This window comes from Lissotriton helveticus, chromosome 1_1 (genome assembly GCF_964261635.1).
Source record: "Lissotriton helveticus chromosome 1_1, aLisHel1.1, whole genome shotgun sequence".
NCBI lineage: Eukaryota > Metazoa > Chordata > Amphibia > Caudata > Salamandridae > Lissotriton > Lissotriton helveticus.
In genome coordinates, this window is record NC_136057.1 from 1,164,937,785 (window position 1) to 1,164,961,953 (window position 24,169).

Sequence of the window (24,169 nt, forward strand, 5' to 3'; positions counted from 1 at the left end):
TTTGAGGGTAACATTTTTCTCACTAACTCTTTTTTTCTATGGGTACATCTCTGCCTAGATGTCGTTTTTTTAGAGAAGGGTTTACCTGCAAAACCCACTTACAGCAGGCTGTCACCCCTTGTCTTAAACATAGCGAACTTCATAAAATATGCATAACTTAAGAAAAAGCTCTGCAATTTTTTTTTAGCCAAGTCCCACATTTTCGAGAACCCTGCAAAACATCGCTCCAGAGTCAGTGTAAAAGCAATTACCTTCTAGTTTGTCTTCCTTGTCTAGGTATTACTCTATAGTTGTCTTTGATTATTACAGACATTGATTACATAGCCCTCTAAAAATGCCGCCCATCACAGCACCCTAATCCTAAAAGGCAACAACTAGCTTCCCAACCAAGCAAGTGAGATTATGGGGATCAGTACGATGGCAGACTGACTGAAGTTCATCCACCATTGTCCCGGTGATGGGGGCCGCCTGCCTATAAGGCGGCGGTCCCACATACAAATTTACAATGCAGCCGCCATCACAGCGGCTGCAAAAGGCATTTTTTCCTTTGCGGTGGGTGCTGCTGTCTGCAGCACCCGCAGCAATGGAAAAAAGGCAGGTTTTGTATTTCCCTGCACTACGTGGCAGGCACCATGTGGTGCCTGCCACATGGTGCAGGGATTAGTAGGGGGGCCATAGGTGCCACCCCAAGTGTAGTGTAGTTCCTTTATTCCCAATAGGCTCTACGCCTTGGAATATTAAATCCTATAGATATGACGTAGGACTAGGTCAGTAGGTCTCTATTGAATATACTAAACTTAATTGTGAGTGACAGGTAGATCAGAGGCCACTAGAAACTTTCTCAAATTCACAAGAAGGGATTCATTTCTGACAACTGTATAAACATGACAACTGTATTTCCTTAGGACTGGAATAACTATCTTCAGAGCCGTGGAAACAATAGATAAGTATTTCACTCAGTCAATCGTGCATGCTTCGTTTATACAGAGTTGCAGAGAAATAGTGAGACAGGTGTTTTCAATAAAAGGTTTATTGAACAGTCTTCTTTCTCATGCAAGAGAGGTGAACAGCTACAATCATTAGACAGAATGTAAAGTACAATGCGTACAGCGAAAATAGTAATATAAAATAATACTGTAATAGCATTGTATGGTTTCTAAGCCATATAAAAATACATACATAAATAACATAGGCTAAAATACTCAACTGGTGCTTCTAAAATACGCCTACCCCAATGACACTAACCTAGGTCTAGTACGAGAGAAGAAGTAGGTATGGTCTTTAGCATAGGTTTAGTTTTCCCAAGAATCTACCAAAGGTTTCTCTAGGTTCTAATCAGCTCCATACCTTAGAATGAAGGAGTTCTGTATCTCTGTCTTGGGACTCGATTTTCCAACACCCCGCAAGGGGAGTCAGAAAGACTGTAGCTGGATTCTCAGCAGAGGAGGACAGCTTCTTGTCAGTGCGTCAGCTGCAGGGTTGGCTTCCTTCGGCCCTTGCTGTAGCGTAGTGAGTCGGGCAAGTAGGTTGTCGAACTGCTCTGAACCACCGTGCTTTGCCAAAGCAAGGGAAGGTATATTTATACCTTGAAGGTGTTTAGGAATGTCAAGTTTGATGTAAAGTCGGGTATATGAATGTCATGGATGAACCCCTAAGTAATAGATGTTCATTGTAAAACTAACTGAGTTCTTGGAGAAATCAATATTCAAGCAAGGGCTTAAGCTGGTTTTCCAAGAAATCGTTGTGACGTTCGGTGAACAGATGGAAGTAGCCATGCCTGTATTTGGGTAGCATGGGCTATGCCTAAATAAGGTCTTTATTTCTATTCCCATATAAGGGCAACGTCAAGTATAGCTATATAAGGGCATGAATCGGGAAAATCCATTCGGAATCTAAAACGCCATACAAAACCCACTCCACTTTCTTATGTACGACTGCTACTAAATAGTACGTTTTAAACATGATAAAACATATCTAAATACTATCTATACAACAAGTGTTTAAAACCCACCCAAAATACATAAAAATGCAATAGTACCGTTGGACATGAAAGGAGCATTTGTGCTGTACGCATTTAAGCAATGTTTCATCCTAAGCATATAGTTGACATTTGAAAAAATGCTATCTGAATGAATCATGAAAATACATTAATGAAATGGCTCGTAAATACAGAAGAAAAAAGCCGGAACCATTTTATGTCATATTACATATAACTGTTGGTATTAGGACAAGGTCAAATATTGTCTCTGGAAGTTTTTCAAAGAATTCTAGTTCTCTATGAATAGTTCTACTTTAAGCAGATTACTTTGTGCCCAAAAAACTGAAAAATACAAATTTGGAAAAATGAATAATCATAGAAAAAAGAGTTCCAAAGTTAGAACTTTGTTTTGAACAGATGAAGGTTCGAATTCAGAGTCTCTCAGAACACTGTGTGCCAAATCAAAAGTCAGTGTTATTGTTTGGAGAAAACATTAAATCTTCTAAGTCTGTGAAGAATGTGTCTACCATTGTAGGTGAGAGTTGGATTACCTCGTTAAGATGATCAACCGCACATAGTTGTGAAGCATCGCTGTCAGCATTCGTCGCATTAGCAATGTTCGTAGTGGATGATACCTGTGCGCCTGTTTCCTCTCGTACCTCACCGTCAGCATTTTCGTCTGTGAGATCTCAATGAATGCCGTCATCAGAATTGGTAGCCGCTGGGGACAACCCAGTTTATGGGCCGTTACCAGTTCAAGCAAAGTATCAACATCCGTTGGCATGACTGATGGAAGTGTCAGACGTGTGTCTAGCACGCATTCTCCTCCGCATAGCAGGCAGCGCAGAACAGGTAAGATACAATCTTGCCAAATTGGTCTGAATGATAGAAACCATGTGGTATTTAATTCTCTTAGACAAGGTAGTCCCAAAATTTGGACGGTGCGCTCACGAAACTTCATCGCCAGTAGAGTTGTCTCCATGGTGAACTGGTTGTCGCTTGTGGATTGACTTGCCATATCGCAGCAGTAGGAGCAAAAATAGTATCACTGCAGCAAGTCCCAAAATGAGAGGCAATCCGCCAAACACAGAGTGCACAAAGTTTGGAAATATTCCTATGACTGCTTTAGAAAATACTGTCTTAAATACATGTACAATACCACTCGTATCAGACATGTTTAAAATATGACTTAACATTTCTGATAAATGTATAGTGCGGTTTGTAGTTAAGAGGGCTTATATATCTGCAAAAGTCCTTGCAACTTGCAGATCATAGGTCTCTTTGGCCGAGGTCAGTGACACAGGGTTCTGTAAAAGAATGGCTTTCATTCTGCTTAAAGCATCAATTCATATAGAAGAGATGTTGAGTGAAGGCCACAACGATGACTCCCGGTCTGGCTTGGTTTTTGGAAACAATACTTGCATACAGCAAGTGACCCAGGCTGACACAGTCACTAGATAGGGTAAACCTGGCAACATGCCACAGCAGCTGTGATCGTTCAACATAATGTAACTTACATTTGAAAGTTGTCCAAAAAGTGGATCAATCACCACAGCTGGAGAACCTTGCAGTTGGCGGGATAAGTTTTTAGATGAACCATCGTAGGCCCCGTGTAAATTAATACCCTGACAAAGGAGAGAACCGCTTAGCGCGTTTTCACATTTTTTACCACTAAGAAACACCTCTCTTCACATCTGTGTGTGTACAGTAATTCCCAGGATGTCTTGATGTATTCTTTACCCAACCTTTCATATGTGCCTGCTGGTATGTGTTTTAGGCAATATTGAAAATGGAAAATTGTAACAGGCAGAGTGATTGTTCTATGTAAAATCTATTTTGAGGCTGGCTTTTCAACGACAGTAAATGGCAATCTTTCTAGTTTTTCAATGCTCAGCACCGTATAGTATGCTTCCCTCTGTGCCAGTTTGATCTGTTTATCAGTGAGATTGAATTCTGAAAATAGTGACGTAGTATTAATTAAACACCAAGGCACATAGCCTGAATGTAGGTTTTGTAACGTCCAGCCTAATAGCATGATAGAACGTAATTGTGACTGACCATGTTGCAACATGACCAAGTCCTGTTCCATGATGTCTATGGCAGAGGATACAATGCTGTGCAAAGAATATATCCTGGATGACAGAGTTGTTAACCCATTGTCAACTACAGAGAGAGTTTTCTCTACATTAATATGATAAAGTTCTCTTATTCTTTCTGCAGTCTCTGCTTGCGTAATCTTCCATGCTTCATTATAGGCAGCATAGATACCGGCATATATAAAACGTTTATGACACAGTTTTCTTGGTCCTAGCAAGAATACCCTAAGATCAGCGCCATCTTTAAGTAAAGATAAGTGTTGTTTTACATCCTTGAGTGTAGATCTTTGAAGCCAATCAAGGCACAATTTCCCTACACTTTATATTGTTACTATTTCTGGATATTGTCTCTGAACATATCTTGGATCTGGCCTAGTGAATATGAACCCCTTTGTTTTGTTCAGGAATGTATCTTGACAGTTGTTTGTGTCTGTGGGCCAGATTAACCATTTTTTCCAATCTGGATCTGTTCTGTTTTGATGCAAAATATTATGTACATTGACCTCCCCCTCTGAAGTGTTATCACTAGCAGGTGTAGGTGTAGGTATGGACGGATTGTTTAGGTCTTTTATCTTGGCTAACCCAAGACAAGTAGTCTGTTGGACAGTGTCATTCATAAACATAATTTGCTCTGGGATGATGCAGGCTCTAAATAAAGCTTTTATACCCTGTACTTGCCAATCTTTTGTGCCCCAGACAGTTTTCGTCTCAATGTTGTCTTTCCAAAAGTCGAAACCTAGTAAAAACAGCTGAGCATAAAAGGCTGCAGAATAAATTTGCTTAGTATTTGTCAACATACTTTTCATTCCTGTCTTATTAACATTTTTCAAGTAAAATGATTCTGGATTAGAAATATTGAAACCTGAAAAGCATGAACATTTTCCCAAAAATGTTTTTGAGATACCTTTTGGTGGCGTAGGACAATGTTCCCATTGGTTATACATCAATGCATTTCTAGGGTTTGCAGATTTGTACACGAAATGATGACCATAGTGATTATAACAATACATTTGTTCATAATCTGATGAACCTTCTAAGTATTCATGATTTGTAAATACAGCAGACATTTCTAAGTCTGACATCATATTCTTAACAGTCTCGAAGTCCCAATCATCAGAAAAGGTACCAGATGAAACAAAGTCATTCAAGGAAATCTTAAACTGGTGTGGAATCTTCAACAGCTCCGCAAGCCAAAAATGTCATAATCAGTTCATTCCCAAGCTATACCCACTGGAATAGGAATGGCTGTGATGTTCCCTGATGACAAGTCTCTTTGTTCACGGTGAGATGATTTGTGTGGCTTGAGTAGTAAGTTGATGTTCTTACTTGCTGTATACTTTTTAACATATCTTCCATTTATCAGCATTTCCAAAGTTATTACCAGAGTCAACCAAAGTAGAAGAAAAAGCACACCCAACACAATCAAAAATTCAATCCATGGTGAAACCAGTAAGTCTTTTCCAAGTGATAAAATAGGTCTGTTGCTTGTTCTTTCAAAGTTCTTCTTACTGGCGTCATTTCAGGTTCAGTGGGATCCTCGGAAAACATAACAAAGTTAATGAAATAGCCAGAGGCAGTTCTGCCAATTTTTGGGATTGCATCAGGATTCGTTGAAATCGCTGGAACCACTTGATCACTTGATACATTTGTGTAGTCTGACGCTACTTGGTTAAAGACAGGCGTTTCTTGACGAACTGTTATTTGGGTCTCAAGAGGTACAGGTTTCATAGCTTTGTTGCTTAGACTTTCATTTCGCACTGCAGATCCTTCAAAGGTGATGAGTCTCTCAGTTTGTACCTCTTGGATAGTAGCCAGAGCTGTGCTTCTGCTACATTGGGGGAGTCCACTTGGCCTTCTTCTTATGATGGGCCATATGTTGTGGTTTGACCAGGTCGATTGACACAAACCTGTTCTCCTTTTTACCAGCAAGGGGCGGCAGCAATACTGTTCTTGATCTGTGGGTTGCTGGGACAGGTACTGGTTGTCGGTAAGAAGGCCCAAATTCCTTCTTGTCCGCGATCTTCTCTCTGACTAGATCCCCAAGCTTAGGAATCCAGACAGGGCTTGCTGGGACGGTCGGTTTCTCTTCAGTGGTTGTTGGCTTCAGGAACATGTTACTTTGTTTTGTTCTTATTTCATTTAAGTCCTGTAAAATAGCCAAACGGTCTTTGATATCAAAGGGTTTTTGGTCTACCACTGAAGTCTTACAATCGAGGTCCGATACCAACATTCTGGTCCCAAAAAGTACTTCATATGGACTGATACTCCATAGAGAACTTCTTGGCAGATTGTTAAGACTATGTTGGACACTTATTAGATGTTTGACCCACCTGTCACCAGAGCCTAATACTCTAGCTGTTATAGATTGCTTTATGTCCCGTTTTTTTCTCTCCACAACCGAATTTCCCTCAGGATGGAATGGACTAGAATAACGTAATGCAACACCAGTTTTGGCCTGGTCTCCTTGTAAGCTCGCGAGCTAAACGCAGGACCCTGGTCAGGATGCAGCGTGCCGACTGCGTATGTGCCGATAAAGACGCGCAAATCTTTTATAACAGTTTGAGCGTCAGCCGAGCGCTGAGGCCACATCCAAATGAACCTTGAGCACAAATCCACTGCGACAATGATATATTTATAGTTACCATCCCTCTGTAAGGGACCGCAGTGATCCAGGTAAACGCAAGCTAATGGTTTCTCTGAAAACACCAGGGGTGTCTGCCCAGGACGTTTCACAGTGGAGACTTTCATCTTTTAGCATATTTCACATTCCAAAACATAATTTCTGGTTTGTTTCCTCATGCGCGGCCACCAGTATCTCTGTTTTAATAATGGTACTGTGGCAGAAACACCTGCATGTGCAGAGGCAAGCCCTTCATGTGTTGCTGAGATTAGCCCTAATCTATGTTCCATGTTTGGAATTTTCCTTTCCCCCACTCCAGGGATTCGAGCAAACGTAACATTGTTCGCATAAGTTATATAGGAGTATTTGAGTAGAAAGCCTTTTGGTAATGTTTTACCACTGTCTTTGCTTGAAGCATTTACAGCTAACATTATTTCGCTGTCTATTTTTGTTTTTGAACGAGTGATTGCAGCTACGGAAGCCGTTTGCACAGCTGCCTTCGCTGCTAAATCAGCCAAAGAATTCCCTTCAACGTCAACACCATCACGTTGACGACTCAGGGTATGTATCACATGAGTGTTTTGTAGTCCTTGTCCTAACTGAACTACTTGTTCCCAAAGTGTTTTATGCTTGATTGTGCCACCTTTTGCATCTTTGTAACCGTTTTGAATCCAGTTCTGCAAGTTTTCATTGAAAGATTAAACACAATAATTTGAATCACACACTATAAGCATGGGGAATTTGCGGTCCCTATTCTCAAGCACCATCTTGAATGCTTGTAGTTCCGCTCACTGAGCTGTACATTCTCCTAGAGATTGTGTTTTAGTGACCATTGGTTGTAATTTGCCATTGCGCCAACAACCTTTAACGTTCACGTACGACGCACTGAAGGCTTGTTTACCCCCTGTAGCGGGTTGAGCTGATCCGTCAGTATAAATTATATATTCATACTGCTCTAGAGGCAGAATTTCAGTAGGCGGAGGACATTCTTGTTCGTATTGTAGAAATGCTTGTGTTTTCAAATAAGGATCAAAAATGTATTCAACGTCTGTTGCAGCAAGATAATTAACCCATTGTATCTATCTTGGATGTAAAGCTTTAGCATTTGTAATGCTTGCCTTTGTCACTGCCTCTAAGGCAGGTACAGGTGTAACGACCATAATGCATTTACCCTGTGCGAGGGCTCTCTCTTTTGCTACTGCAGTTTGAACCGCTGTCAGAATTTTTTCTGTTGAAGTGAATTTCATTTCTGCTTGTGTGTGCAAATGTGATCTGTAAGCTAATGGTAATTTTTCACCTTTGTTAAAAGTTAAGTACGTGAATCCACATTGTCCTGGAATGATTCGGATCACTAAGTTGCGTACGTTTAAGCGTGTAGGCAAATGGTTAGTTGCTAACAAGTCTGTTTGCAATGAACGCAACATTTCTCTGTGTTTTTGTGTCCAATTAACTGTTTTGAAGTCAGGTTTGAATAATTCGTAGAAAGGTTTAACCCTTTCTGCATAGTTTAGAATGTATGTTCTTCCGAAATTTAGGAAACCTAGAATCAACTGTAAGTTTTTCTGCGTTTTTGGAGGTTGGAACAGCGCACATTTCTCTAGAAAGTTTGCTACCAGGCTTTCACCTTCACTTGAAAGTTCATATCCTAGAAAGAGGATGTTTAAATGGGCAGTTCTAGATTTTTTAAAATTGAATTTGTACCCTTTAGAGGCGAATCCCAATATAATTGTATTCACCCTATTCAAGTGCCTATCCAAGTCATCGTCTGTTAGATGGATGTCATCCACATATGACAATGCTTCATCATCATAAGTTTGTAGTAACTTTGTTACCTTAGCTGAGAATAACCCAGGACTATTCTTGAATCCCTGTGGGAGACGACAGAAGTGACCCTGTGTCCCCATAATTGAGAAGAGGTCAAATAACTACTTTCTGGTGCAATGTTTTGACAGACAAAAGTTAGAAATATCTAATGTGATGTTATACTTTTCATGCACAGTGGTATTCATTAATGCTGCACTGTGTGCATTTTGTACTGCAAAAGTTTTGCAACAAGAATTTAAATGTCTGTAATCCAATACTAGACGAGACGTATTGTCTGGTTTGGAGACAGGAAACAAAGGATAGTTCATTGACGAGGTGCATGTTTCAATCACCCCTTGGTATTCAAGTTGATCTAATATCTCCCTGACCTGTTTTTTAGCTTCTTGCTTAACTGACTACTGCCTTTGTGCAGTTGGTTGATTTTTCAACTGGATTTTATGGTGAGGAGAATCCTCATCCCATCCTACATGATTTTTATATAATGCAGGAGCTATGCCGATTTGCTGGCATAAGTATATTTTAAATGAATTGGAATGTGGTTGGAGAAGGCTGGCATAATGATGTCTTTGCCATGTGGGCACTCCCCGTCAAATTGTGGTGGCCAGTCTTGTTCAGCTAGAAGAATGTCATAACACTTAGAGACTCACTCCCAAAAGAGTGTTCTCACCTTACTTGGTATATCCCCTCCATCCGGAGGGTTATTTCATATAACTTATGTGGACAACTAACCCTGGTATCTGCAGTTTCAACTTGAATGAATTAATTCAAGTCCACTGGCTCCAGATGATCCTTCAAGTTCTTGCGAGCTATGGTTACTTCTGCTGCGCTGTCCAACATTGTGTGAGCCCATTCCCCGTTCTTGAGTTGTGTCCTCAAGATCCTCGACATGTCTTATTTTTAGACCTGCTACTTTCTTTTTGGTGAATTGAGGTTTCTTGTTTTTCTGAACGTGTTGATCATCTGGACTTCACGCGTTCTTCCTTGTTTTCTGATCGTCCTCTCCTTTCAGATTTCTGTGACGAAGTCTGAAAGATACGAGAGGAACGTGTATCAGTATCTATCAGGTTTTCTCAAATTATCCCTATTCCTGAGGTTATACCTCCTTTCAGAGGGCTACTTTTGAGGAGACCTACCTCTGGATTGAGAATGCTTCTCTTTAGAAGTTTGTTTAGTGTTTTCCCACCTCTTTTTAGAAGGAGTAGGAGTGTTCCTAGTAAAGACCTTTTCAGGATTTTCTGACAGTTGGGGTTTAACTGGTTTCCCACCCAAGCTGTCTCTGACTAATTCTTCATAGGATTTTTCAATTATTCTGGCCAGGTCTTGTGGTTGCTCAGTTACATCAAATTCCCTTAACTTTTGGAGGATGCTGCTTCACCTTTACTATTGGCTAATATTATTGTTGAGACCTGTTTGAAATCTTTAAGTAATTTCATTCCTAGATTTAAAGCAGGCTCTGCCCCGTATTCATTTTGAATCTGTTTCAGGATATCTGGTATTACCGCCATAGACGGAACACCGTGGGGTCGATTCCGATTCGGGAAAAATCGCTCCGATTAGCTGTACGGAACCTTTTTCCCGTACGAATCGTACACCGACAACGTCCCCGTACGAAGGAGCAAGTACGATCCTAACCCAAAGCGCCACTCCGTACGACACGTACCAAACACTGTACAACTAGAAAGTACATACGGATTCACTCCGGCCGACGCTGTACACTACGTCCGTACGTAAATAGGCAGCCATTTCCGAACGAGGAAGTACGATCCATGTTGACGACACTCCGTAAGGCCCTTTTGCTACGAGAGCTGTAAACTGCCGTAAAACCAGAGTCCTGCACAAACTGCACCCCGGTACGCGATAGACACAACATGAACCCCTTCGCGCATGTCATCCGAACCCTGTATGCCTACGATCCCGCATATAGAAACTGATGACGGTGCAGACGGTGAGTACAACCCACCGCAACAACGGAAGTATACCTGTACGGTGCGCCACACGCCAGCGCATATCACCATTGCTATAGTGATACGTGCCGCACACACGTCTGAAATCTCGGGGTACAGTGCGTCACACGCTAGTGCGTATCACCATTGCAATAGTGATACGTGCCGCACACACGTCTGAAATTTCGGGGGACGGTGCATCACACGCTAGCGCATATCACCATAACAATAGTGATACGTGCCGCACACACGTCTGAAATGTCGGGGGACGGTGCGTCACACGCTAGCGAATATCACCATTGCAATAGTGATACGTGCCGCACACACGTCTGAAATGTCGGGGTACGGTGCGTCACACGCTAGCGCATATCACCATTGCAATAGTGATACGTGAAAGTCCAATTGGTCGCACACTGCTTGTCCTATCAGCGTGTTGCCCCAAAGCATTGTGGTCCATGAAGTAAGCATCAGCGGGTGCGCCTCTGCCTGGGTCTTGAGCAAAAAATCACTGTCGCGTTGGCCATCCCTGGACACGTGTTTCGAGGTTGTTACCTCTAGTCAGCAGGGAATAGGCACATATGTAGGGGTGCTGCGTAGGCTGCCAAAAAATATCCTCAGGTCCGGTACCACTCGTGGCATGCAGGTGCGTAACCCGGGCTCGTCAGCCCCACCAGCTCAAGGGAGCTTGAATATAAAAGAAAGTCCAATTGGTCGCACACTGCTTGTCCTATCAGCGTGTTGCCCCAAAGCATTGTGGTCCATGAAGTAAGCATCAGCGGGTGCGCCTTCGCCAGGGTCTTGAGCAAAAAATCACTGTCGCGTTGGCCATCCCTGGACACGTGTTTCGAGGTTGGTCCCTCTCGTCAGCAGGGAATAGGCATATATGTAGGGGTGCTGCGTAGGCTGCCAAAAAATATCCTCAGGTCCGGTACCACTCGTGGCACGCAGGTGCGTAACCCGGGCTCGTCAGCTCCACCAGCTCAAGGGAGCTTGAATATAAAAGAAAGTCCAATTGGTCGCACACTGCTTGTCCTATCAGTGTGTTGCCCCAAAGCATTGTGGTCCATGAAGTAAGCATCAGCGGGTGCGCCTTCGCCAGGGTCTTGAGCAAAAAATCACTGTCGCGTTGGCCATCCCTGGACACGTGTTTCGAGGTTGGTCCCTCTCGTCAGCAGGGAATAGGCATATATGTAGGGGTGCTGTGTAGGCTGCCAAAAAATATCCTCAGGTCCGGTACCACTCGTGGCACGCAGGTGCGTAACCCGGGCTCGTCAGCTCCACCAGCTCAAGGGAGCTTGAATATAAAAGAAAGTCCAATTGGTCGTACACTGCTTGTCCTATCAGTGTGTTGCCCCAAAGCATTGTGGTCCATGAAGTAAGCATCAGCGGGTGCGCCTCTGCCAGGGTCTTGAGCAAAAAATCACTGTCGCATTGGCCATCCCTGGACACGTGTTTTGAGGTTGTTACCTCTCGTCAGCAGGGAATAGGCATATATGTAGGGGTGCTGCATAGGCTGCCAAAAAATATCCTCAGGTCCGGTACCCCTCGTGGCACGCAGGTGCGTAACCCGGGCTCGTCAGCCCCACCAGCTCAAGGGAGCTTGAATATAAAAGAAAGTCCAATTGGTCTCACACTGCTTGTCCTATCAGCGTGTTGCCCCAAAGCATTGTGGTCCATGAAGTAAGCATCAGCGGGAGCGCCTCTGCCAGGGTCTTGAGCAAAAAATCACTGTTGCGTTGGCCATCCCTGGACACGTGTTTCGAGGTTGTTACCTCTCGTCAGCAGGGAATAGGAATATATGTAGGGGTGCTGCGTAGGCTGCCAAAAAATATCCTCAGGTCCGGTACCACTCGTGGCATGCAGGTGCGTAACCCGGGCTCGTCAGACCCACCAGCTCAAGGAAGCTTGAATATAAAAGAAAGTCCAATTGGTCGCACACTGCTTGTCCTATCAGCGTGTTGCCCCAAAGCATTGTGGTCCATGAAGTAAGCATCAGCGGGTGCGCCTCTGCCAGGGTCTTGAGAAAAAAATCACTGTTGGGTTGGCCATCCCTGGACACGTGTTTCGTGGTTGTTACCTCTCGTCAGCAGGGAATAGGCATATATGTAGGGGTGCTGCGTAGGCTGCCAAAAAATGTCCTTAGGTCCGGTACCACTCGTGGCACGCAGGTGCGTAACCCGGGCTCGTCAGCCCCACCAGCTCAAGGGAGGTTAAATATAAAAGAAAGTCCAATTGGTCGCAAATCTGCTTGTCCTATCAGCGTGTTGCCCCAAAGCATTGTGGTCCATGAAGTAAGCATCAGCGGGTGCGCCTCTGCCAGGGTCTTGAGCAAAAAATCACTGTCGCGTTGGCCACCCCTGGACACGTGTTTCGAGATTGCTACCTCTCGTCAGCAGGGAATAGGCAAATATGTAGGGGTGCTGCGTAGGCTGCCAAAAAATATCCTCAGGTCCGGTACCACTCGTGGCACGCAGGTGCGTAACCCGGGATCTTTAGCCCCACCAGCTCAAGGGAGCTTGAATATAAAAGAAAGTCCATTTGGTCGCACACTGCTTGTCCTATCAGCGTGTTGCCCCAAAGCATTGTGGTCCATGAAGTAAGCATCAGCGGGTGCGCCTCTGCCAGGGTCTTGAGCAACAAATCACTGTCGCGTTGGCCATCCCTGGACACGTGTTACGAGGTTGTTACCTCTTGTCAGCAGGGAATAGGCATATATGTAGGGGTGCTGCGTAGGCTGCCAAAAAATATCCTCAGGTCCGGTACCACTCGTGGCACGCAGGTGCGTAACCCGGGCTCTTCAGCCCCACCAGCTCAAGGGAGCTTGAATATAAAAGAAAGTCCAATTGGTCGCACACTGCTTGTCCTATCAGTGTGTTGCCCCAAATCATTGTGGTCCATCAAGTAAGCATCAACGGGTGCGCCTCTGCCAGGGTCTTGAGCAAAAAGTCACTGTCGCGTTGGCCATCCTTGGACACGTGTTTCGAGGTTGTTACCTCTCGTCAGCAGGGAATAGGCATATATGTAGGGGTGCTGCGTAGGCTGCCAAAAAATATCCTCAGGTCCGGTACCACTCGTGGCACGCAGGTGTGTAACCCGGGCTCGTCAGCCCCACCAGCTCAAGGGAGCTTGAATATAAAAAGAAAGTACAATTGGTCGCACACTGCTTGTCCTATCAGCGTGTTGCCCCAAAGCATTGTGGTCCATGAAGTAACCATCAGCGGGTGCGCCTCTCCCAGGGTGTTGAGCAAAAAATCACTGTCGCGTTGGCCATCCCTGGACACGTGTTTCGAGGTTGTTACCTCTCGTCACTAGGGAATAGGTATATATGTAGGGTGCTGCGTAGGCTGCCAAAAAATATCCTCAGGTCCGGTACCACTCGTGGCACGCAGGTGCGTAACCCGGGCTTGTGAGCCCCACCAGCTCAAGGGAGCTTGAATATAAAAGAAAGTCCAATTGGTCGCACACTGCTTGTCCTGTCAGCGTGTTGCCCCAAAGCATTGTGGTCCATGAAGTAAGCAACAGCGGGTGCGCCTCTGCCAGGGTCTTTAGCAAAAAATCACTGTCGCGTTGGCCATCCCTGGACACGTGTTTCGAGGTTGTTACCTCTCGTCAGCAGGGAATAGGCATATATGTAGGGGTGCTGCGTAGGCTGCCAAAAAATATCCTCAGGTCCGGTACCACTCGTGGCACACAGGTGCATAACCCGGACTCGTCAGCCCCACCAGCTCAAGGGAGCTTGAATATAAAAGAAAGTCCAATTGGTCGCACACTGCTTGTCCTATCAGTGTGTTGCCCCAAAGCATTGTGGTCCATGAAGTAAGCATCAGCGGGTGCGCCTTCGCCAGGGTCTTGAGCAAAAAATCACTGTCGCGTTGGCCATCCCTGGACACGTGTTTCGAGGTTGTTCCCTCTCGTCAGCAGGGAATAGGCATATATGTAGGGGTGCTGCGTAGGCTGCCAAAAAATATCCTCAGGTCCGGTACCACTCGTGGCACGCAGGTGCGAAACCCGGGCTCGTCAGCCCCACCAGCTCAAGGGAGCTTGAATATAAAAGAAAGTCCAATTGGTCGCACACTGCTTGTCCTATCAGCGTGTTGCCCCAAAGCATTGTGGTCCATGAAGTAAGCATCAGCGGGTGCGCCTCTGCCAGGGTCTTGAGAAAAAAATCACTGTTGCGTTGGCCATCCCTGGACACGTGTTTCGTGGTTGTTACCTCTCGTCAGCAGGGAATAGGCATATATGTAGGGGTGCTGCGTAGGCTGCCAAAAAATGTCCTTAGGTCCAGTACCACTCATGGCACGCAGGTGCGTAACCGGGGCTCGTCAGCCCCACCAGCTCAAGGGAGGTTAAATATAAAAGAAAGTCCAATTGGTCGCAAATCTGCTTGTCCTATCAGCGTGTTGCCCCAAAGCATTGTGGTCCATGAAGTAAGCATCAGCGGGTGCGCCTCTGCCAGGGTCTTGAGCAAAAAATCACTGTCGCGTTGGCCATCCCTGGACACGTGTTTCGAGGTTGTTACCTCTCGTCAGCAGGGAATAGGCAAATATGTAGGGGTGCTGCGTAGGCTGCCAAAAAATATCCTCAGGTCCGGTACCACTCGTGGCACGCAGGTGCGTAACCCGGGCTCTTTAGCCCCACCAGCTCAAGGGAGCTTGAATATAAAAGAATGTCCATTTGGTCGCACACTGCTTGTCCTATCAGCATGTTGCCCCAAAGCATTGTGGTCCATCAAGTAAGCATCAGCGGGTGCGCCTCTGCCAGGGTCTTCAGCAACAAATCACTGTCACGTTGGCCATCCCTGGACACGTGTTACGAGGTTGTTACCTCTCGTCAGCAGGGAATAGGCATATATGTAGGGGTGCTGCGTAGGCTGCCAAAAAATATCCTCAGGTCCGGTACCACTCGTGGCACGCAGGTGCGTAACCCGGGCTCGTCAGCCCCACCAGCTCAAGGGAGCTTGAATATAAAAGAAAGTCCAATTGGTCGCACACTGCTTGTCCTATCAGTGTGTTGCCCCAAAGCATTGTGGTCCATCAAGTAAGCATCAACGGGTGCGCCTCTGCCAGGGTCTTGAGCAAAAAGTCACTGTCGCGTTGGCCATCCTTGGACACGTGTTTCGAGGTTGTTACCTCTCGTCAGCAGGGAATAGGCATATATGTAGGGGTGCTGCGTAGGCTGCCAAAAAATATCCTCAGGTCCGGTACCACTCGTGGCACGCAGGTGTGTAACCCGGGCTCGTCAGCCCCACCAGCTCAAGGGAGCTTGAATATAAAAAGAAAGTACAATTGGTCACACACTGCTTGTCCTATCAGCGTGTTGCCCCAAAGCATTGTGGTCCATGAAGTAAGCATCAGCGGGTGCGCCTCTCCCAGGGTGTTGAGCAAAAAATCACTGTCGCGTTGGCCATCCCTGGACACGTGTTTCGAGGTTGTTACCTCTCGTCACTAGGGAATAGGTATATATGTAGGGTGCTGCGTAGGCTGCCAAAAAATATCCTCAGGTCCGGTACCACTCGTGGCACGCAGGTGCGTAACCCGGGCTCGTCAGCCCCACCAGCTCAAGGGAGCTTGAATATAAAAGAAAGTCCAATTGGTCGCAAACTGCTTTTCCTGTCAGCGTGTTGCCCCAAAGCATTGTGGTCCATGAAGTAAGCATCAGCGGGTGCGCCTCTGCCAGGGTCTTGAGCAAAAAATCACTGTCGCGTTGGCCATCCCTGGACACGTGTTTCGAGGTTGTTACCTCTTGTCAGCAGGGAATAGGCATATATGTAGGGGTGCTACGTAGGATGCCAAAAAATATCCTCAGGTCCGGTACCACTCGTGGCACGCAGGTGCGTAACCCGGGCTCCTCAGCCCCACCAGCTCAAGGGAGCTTGAATATAAAAGCAAGTCCAATTGGTCGCACACTGCTTGTCCTATCAGCGTGTTGCCCCAAAGCATTGTGGTCCATGAAGTAAGCATCAGCGGGTGCGCCTCTTCCAGGGTCTTGAGCAAAAAATCACTGTCGCGTTGGCCATCCCTGGACAGGTGTTTCGAGGTTGTTACCTCTCGTCAGCAGGGAATAGGCATATATGTAGGGGTGCTGCGTAGGCTGCCAAAAAATATCCTCAGGTCCGGTACCACTCGTGGCACGCAGGTGCGTAACCCGGGCTCTTCAGCCCCACCAGCTCAAGGGAGCTTGAATATAAAAGAAAGTCCAATTGGTCGCACACTGCTTGTCCTATCAGCGTGTTGCCCCAAAGCATTGTGGTCCATGAAGTAAGCATCAGCGGGTGCGCCTTCGCCAGGGTCTTGAGCAAAAAATCACTGTCGCGTTGGCCATCCCTGGACACGTGTTTCGAGGTTGTTCCCTCTCGTCAGCAGGGAACAGGCATATATGTAGGGTTGCTGCGTAGGCTGCCAAAAAATATCCTCAGGTCCGGTACCACTCGTGGCACGCAGGTGCGAAACCCGGGCTCTTTAGCCCCACCAGCTCAAGGGAGCTTGAATATAAAAGAAAGTCCATTTGGTCGCACACTGCTTGTCCTATCAGCGTGTTGCCCCAAAGCATTGTGGTCCATGAAGTAAGCATCAGCGGGTGCGCCTCTGCCAGGGTCTTGAGCAAAAAATCACTGTCGCGTTGGCCATCCCTGGACACGTGTTACGAGGTTGTTACCTCTCGTCAGCAGGGAATAGGCATACATGTAGGGGTGCTGCGTAGGCTGCCAAAAAATATCCTCAGGTCCGGTACCACTCGTGGCACGCAGGTGCGTAACCCGGGCTCGTCAGCCCCACCAGCTCCAGGGAGCTTGAATACAAAAGAAAGTCCAATTGGTCGCACACTGCTTGTCCTATCAGCGTGTTGCCCCAAAGCATTGTGGTCCATCAAGTAAGCATCAGCGGGTGCGCCTCTGCCAGGGTCTTGAGCAAAAACTCACTGTCGCGTTGGCCATCCTTGGACACGTGTTTCGAGGTTGTTACCTCTCATCAGCAGGGAATAGGCATATATGTAGGGGTGCTGCGTAGGCTGCCAAAAAATATCCTCAGGTCCGGTACCACTCGTGGCACGCAGGTGCGTAACCCGGGCTCGTCAGCCCCACCAGCTCAAGGGAGCTTGTATATAAAAGAAAGTCCAATTGGTCGCACACTGCTTGTCCTATCAGCGTGTTGCCCCAAAGCATTGTGGTCCATGAAGTAAGCATCAGCGGGTGCGCCTCCGCCAGGGTCTTTAGCAAAAAATCACTGTCGCGTTGGCCATCCCTGGACACGTGTTTCGAGGTTGTTACCTCTCGTCAGCAGGGAAAAGGCATATATGTAGGGGTGCTGCGTAGGCTGCCAAAAAATATCCTCAGGTCCTGTACCACTCGTGGCACACAGGTGCATAACCCGGACTCGTCAGCCCCACCAGCTCAAGGGAGCTTGAATATAAAAGAAAGTCCAATTGGTCGCACACTGCTTGTCCTATCAGCGTGTTGCCCCAAAGCATTGTGGTCCATGAAGTAAGCATCAGCGGGTGCGCCTTCGCCAGGGTCTTGAGCAAAAAATCACTGTCGCGTTGGCCATCCCTGGACACGTGTTTCGAGGTTGTTCCCTCTCGTCAGCAGGGAATAGGCATATATGTAGGGGTGCTGCGTAGGCTGCCAAAAAATATCCTCAGGTCCGGTACCACTCGTGGCACGCAGGTGCGTAACCCGGGCTCGTCAGCCAACCCAGCTCAAGGGAGCTTGAATATAAAAGAAAGTCCAATTGGTCGCACACTGCTTGTCCTATCAGTGTGTTGCCCCAAAGCATTGTGGTCCATGAAGTAAGCATCAGCGGGTGCACCTCTGCCAGGGTCTTGAGCAAAAAATCACTGTCGCATTGGCCATCCCTGGACACGTGTTTCGAGGTTGTTACCTCTCGTCAGCAGGGAATAGGCATATATGTAGGGATACTGCGTAGGCTGCCAAAAAATATCCTCAGGTCCGGTACCCCTCGTGGCACGCAGGTGCGTAACCCGGGCTCGTCAGCCCCACCAGCTCAAGGGAGCTTGAATATAAAAGAAAGTCCAATTGGTCGCACACTGCTTGTCCTATCAGCGTGTTGCCCCAAAGCATTGTGGTCCAAGAAGTAAGCATCAACGGGAGCGCCTCTGCCAGGGTCTTGAGCAAAAAATCACTGTTGCGTTGGCCATGCCTGGACACGTGTTTCGAGGTTGTTACCTCTCGTCAGCAGGGAATAGGAATTTATGTAGGGGTGCTGCGTAGGCTGCCAAAAAATATCCTCAGGTCCGGTACCACTCGTGGCATGCAGGTGCGTAACCCGGGCTCGTCAGCCCCACCAGCTCAAGGGAGCTTGAATATAAAAGAAAGTCCAATTGGTCGCACACTGCTTGTCCTATCAGCGTTTTGCCCCAAAGCATTGTGGTCCATGAAGTAAGCATCAGCGGGTGCGCCTCTGCCAGGGTCTTGAGCAAAAAATCAATGTCGCGTTGGCCATCCCTGGACAGGTGTTTCGAGGTTGTTACCTCTCGTCAGCAGGGAATAGGCATATATGTAGGGGTGCTGCGTAGGCTGCCAAAAAATATCCTCAGGTCCGGTACCACTCGTTGCACGCAGGTGCGTAACCCGGGCTCTTCAGCCCCACCAGCTCAAGGGAGCTTGAATATAAAAGAAAGTCCAATTGGTTGCACACTGCTTGTCCTCTCAGCATGTTGCCCCAAAGCATTGTGGTCCATGAAGTAAGCATCAGCGGGTGCGCCTTCGCCAGGGTCTTGAGCAAAAAATCACTGTCGCGTTGGCCATCCCTGGACACGTGTTTCGAGGTTGTTCCCTCTCGTCAGCAGGGAGTAGGCATATATGTAGGGGTGCTGCGTAGGCTGCCCAAAAATATCCTCAGGTCCGGTACCACTCGTGGCACGCAGGTGCGCAACCCGGGCTCGTCAGCCCCACCAGCTCAAGGGAGCTTGAATATAAAAGAAAGTCCAATTGGTCGCACACTGCTTGTCCTATCAGTGTGTTGCCCCAAAGCATTGTGGTCCATGAAGTAAGCATCAGCGGGTGCTCCTCTGCCAGGGTCTTGAGCAAAAAATCACTGTCGCATTGGCCATCCCTGGACACGTGTATCGAGGTTGTTACCTCTCGTCAGCAGGGAATAGGCATATATGTAGGGGTGCTGCGTAGGCTGCCAAAAAATATCCTCAAGTCCGGTACCCCTCGTGGCACGCAGGTGCGTAACCCGGGCTCATCAGCCCCACCAGCTCAAGGGAGCTTGAATATAAAAGAAAGTCCAATTGATCGCACACTGCTTGTCCTATCAGCGTGTTGCCCCAAAGCATTGTGGTCCATGAAGTAAGCATCAGCGGGAGCGCCTCTGCCAGGGTCTTGAGCAAAAAATCACTGTTGCGTTGGCCATCCCTGGACACGTGTTTCGAGGTTGTTACCTCTCGTCAGCAGGGAATAGGAATATATGTACGGGTGCTGCGTAGGCTGCCAAAAAATATCCTCAGGTCCGGTACCACTCGTGGCATGCAGGTGCGTAACCCGGGCTCGTCAGCCCCACCAGCTCAAGGGAGCTTGAATATAAAAGAAAGTCCAATTGGTCGCACACTGCTTGTCCTATCAGCGTGTTGCCCCAAAGCATTGTGGTCCATGAAGTAAGCATCAGCGGGTGCGCCTCTGCCAGGGTCTTGAGAAAAAAATCACTGTCGCGTTGGCCATCCCTGGACACGTGTGTGAGGTTGTTACCTCTCGTCAGCAGGGAATAGGCATATATGTAGGGGTGCTGCGTAGGCTGCCAAAAAATGTCCTTAGGTCCGGTACCACCCGTGGCACGCAGGTGCGTAACCCGGGCTCGTCAGCCCCACCAGCTCAAGGGAGCTTGAATATAAAAGAACGTCCAATTGGTCGCAAATCTGCTTGTCCTATCAGCGTGTTGCCCCAAAGCATTGTGGTCCATGAAGTAAGCATCAGCGGGTGCGCCTCTGCCAGGGTCTTGAGCAAAAAAATCACTGTCGCGTTGGCCATCCCTGGACACGTGTTACGAGGTTGTTACCTCTCGTCAGCAGGGAATAGGCATATATGTAGGGGTGCTGCGCAGGCTGCCAAAAAATATCCTCAGGTCCGGTACCACTCGTGGTACGCAGGTGCGTACCCCGGGCTCGTCAGCCCCACCAGCTCAAGGGAGCTTGAATATAAAAGAAAGTCCAATTGGTCGCACACTGCTTGTCGTATCAGAGTGTTGCCCCAAAGCATTGTGGTCCATCAAGTAAGCATCAGCGGGTGCGCCTCTGCCAGGGTCTTGAGCAAAAAATCACCGTCGCGTTGGCCATCCCTGGACACGTGTTTCGAGGTTGTTACCTCTCGTCAGCAGGGAATAGGCATATATGTAGGGGTGCTGTGTAGGCTGCCAAAAAATATCCTCAGGTCCGGTACCACTCGTGGCACGCAGGTGCGTAACCCGGGCTCGTCAGCTCCACCAGCTCAAGGGAGCTTGAATATAAAAGAAAGTCCAATTGGTCGCACACTGCTTGTCCTATCAGCGTGTTGCCCCAAAGAATTGTGGTCCATGAAGTAAGCATCAGCGGGTGTGCCTCTCCCAGGGTCTTGAGCAAAAAATCCCTGTCGTGTTGGCCATCCCTGGACACGTGTTTCGAGGTTGTTACCTCTCGTCACTAGGGAATAGCTATATATGTAGGGTGCTGCGTAGGCTGCCAAAAAATATCCTCAGGTCCGATACCACTCGTGGCACGCAGGTGCGTAACCCGGGCTCGTCAGCCCCACCAGCTCAAGGGAGCTTGAATATAAAAGAAAGTCCAATTGGTCGCACACTGCTTGTCCTATCAGCGTGTTGCCCCAAACCATTGTGGTCCATGAAGTAAGCATCAGCGGGTGCGCCTCTGCCAGGGTCTTGAGCAAAAAATCACTGTCGCGTTGGCCATCCCTGGACACGTGTTTCGAGGTTGTTACCTCTCGTCAGCAGGGAATAGGCATATATATAGGGGTGCTACGTAGGCTGCCAAAAAATATCCTCAGGTCCGGAACCACTCGTGGCACGCAGGTGCGTAACCCGGGCTCGTCAGCCCCTTCAGCTCAAGGGAGCTTGAATATAAAAGAAAGTCCAATTGGTCGCACACTGCTTGTCCTATCAGCGTGTTGCCCCAAAGCATTGTGGTCCATGAAGTAAGCATCAGCAGGTGCGCCTCTGCCAGGGTCTTGAGCAAAAAATCACTGTCGCGTTGGCCATCCCTGGACAGGTGTTTCGAGGTTGTTACCTCTCGTCAGCAGGGAATAGGCATATATGTAGGGGTGCTGCGTAGGCTGCCAAAAAATATCCTCAGGTCCGGTACCACTCGTGGCACGCAGGTGCGTAACCCGGGCTCTTCAGCCCCACCAGCTCAAGGGAGCTTGAATATAAAAGAAAGTCCAATTGGTCGCACACTGCTTGTCCTATCAGCGTGTTGCCCCAAAGCATTGTGGTCCATGAAGTAAGCATCAGCGGGTGCGCCTCTGCCAGGGTCTTGAGCAAAAAATCACTGTCGCGTTGGCCATCCCTGGACACGTGTTTCGAGGTTGTTACCTCTCGTCAGCAGGGAATAGGCATATATATAGGGGTGCTACGTAGGCTGCCAAAAAATATCCTCAGGTCCGGAACCACTCGTGGCACGCAGGTGCGTAACCCGGGCTCGTCAGCCCCTTCAGCTCAAGGGAGCTTGAATATAAAAGAAAGTCCAATTGGTCGCACACTGCTTGTCCTATCAGCGTGTTGCCCCAAAGCATTGTGGTCCATGAAGTAAGCATCAGCAGGTGCGCCTCTGCCAGGGTCTTGAGCAAAAAATCACTGTCGCGTTGGCCATCCCTGGACAGGTGTTTCGAGGTTGTTACCTCTCGTCAGCAGGGAATAGGCATATATGTAGGGGTGCTGCGTAGGCTGCCAAAAAATATCCTCAAGTCCGGTACCCCTCGTGGCACGCAGGTGCGTAACCCGGGCTCGTCAGCCCCACCAGCTCAAGGGAGCTTGAATATAAAAGAAAGTCCAATTGATCGCACACTGCTTGTCCTATCAGCGTGTTGCCCCAAAGCATTGTGGTCCATGAAGTAAGCATCAGCGGGAGCGCCTCTGCCAGGGTCTTGAGCAAAAAATCACTGTTGCGTTGGCCATCCCTGGACACGTGTTTCGAGGTTGTTACCTCTCGTCAGCAGGGAATAGGAATATATGTACGGGTGCTGCGTAGGCTGCCAAAAAATATCCTCAGGTCCGGTACCACTCGTGGCATGCAGGTGCGTAACCCGGGCTCGTCAGCCCCACCAGCTCAAGGGAGCTTGAATATAAAAGAAAGTCCAATTGGTCGCACACTGCTTGTCCTATCAGCGTGTTGCCCCAAAGCATTGTGATCCATGAAGTAAGCATCAGCGGGTGCGCCTCTGCCAGGGTCTTGAGAAAAAAATCACTGTCGCGTTGGCCATCCCTGGACACGTGTGTGAGGTTGTTACCTCTCGTCAGCAGGGAATAGGCATATATGTAGGGGTGCTGCGTAGGCTGCCAAAAAATGTCCTTAGGTCCGGTACCACCCGTGGCACGCAGGTGCGTAACCCGGGCTCGTCAGCCCCACCAGCTCAAGGGAGCTTGAATATAAAAGAACGTCCAATTGGTCGCAAATCTGCTTGTCCTATCAGCGTGTTGCCCCAAAGCATTGTGGTCCATGAAGTAAGCATCAGCGGGTGCGCCTCTGCCAGGGTCTTGAGCAAAAAAATCACTGTCGCGTTGGCCATCCCTGGACACGTGTTACGAGGTTGTTACCTCTTGTCAGCAGGGAATAGGCATATATGTAGGGGTGCTGCGTAGGCTGCCAAAAAATATCCTCAGGTCCGGTACCACTCGTGGTACGCAGGTGCGTACCCCGGGCTCGTCAGCCCCACCAGCTCAAGGGAGCTTGAATATAAAAGAAAGTCCAATTGGTCGCACACTGCTTGTCGTATCAGAGTGTTGCCCCAAAGCATTGTGGTCCATCAAGTAAGCATCAGCGGGTGCGCCTCTGCCAGGGTCTTGAGCAAAAAATCACCGTCGCGTTGGCCATCCCTGGACACGTGTTTCGAGGTTGTTACCTCTCGTCAGCAGGGAATAGGCATATATGTAGGGGTGCTGCGTAGGCTGCCAAAAAATATCCTCAGGTCCGGTACCACTCGTGGCACGCAGGTGCGTAACCCGGGCTCGTCAGCTCCACCAGCTCAAGGGAGCTTGAATATAAAAGAAAGTCCAATTGGTCGCACACTGCTTGTCCTATCAGCGTGTTGCCCCAAAGAATTGTGGTCCATGAAGTAAGCATCAGCGGGTGTGCCTCTCCCAGGGTCTTGAGCAAAAAATCCCTGTCGTGTTGGCCATCCCTGGACACGTGTTTCGAGGTTGTTACCTCTCGTCACTAGGGAATAGCTATATATGTAGGGTGCTGCGTAGGCTGCCAAAAAATATCCTCAGGTCCGATACCACTCGTGGCACGCAGGTGCGTAACCCGGGCTCGTCAGCCCCACCAGCTCAAGGGAGCTTGAATATAAAAGAAAGTCCAATTGGTCGCACACTGCTTGTCCTATCAGCGTGTTGCCCCAAACCATTGTGGTCCATGAAGTAAGCATCAGCGGGTGCGCCTCTGCCAGGGTCTTGAGCAAAAAATCACTGTCGCGTTGGCCATCCCTGGACACGTGTTTCGAGGTTGTTACCTCTCGTCAGCAGGGAATAGGCATATATATAGGGGTGCT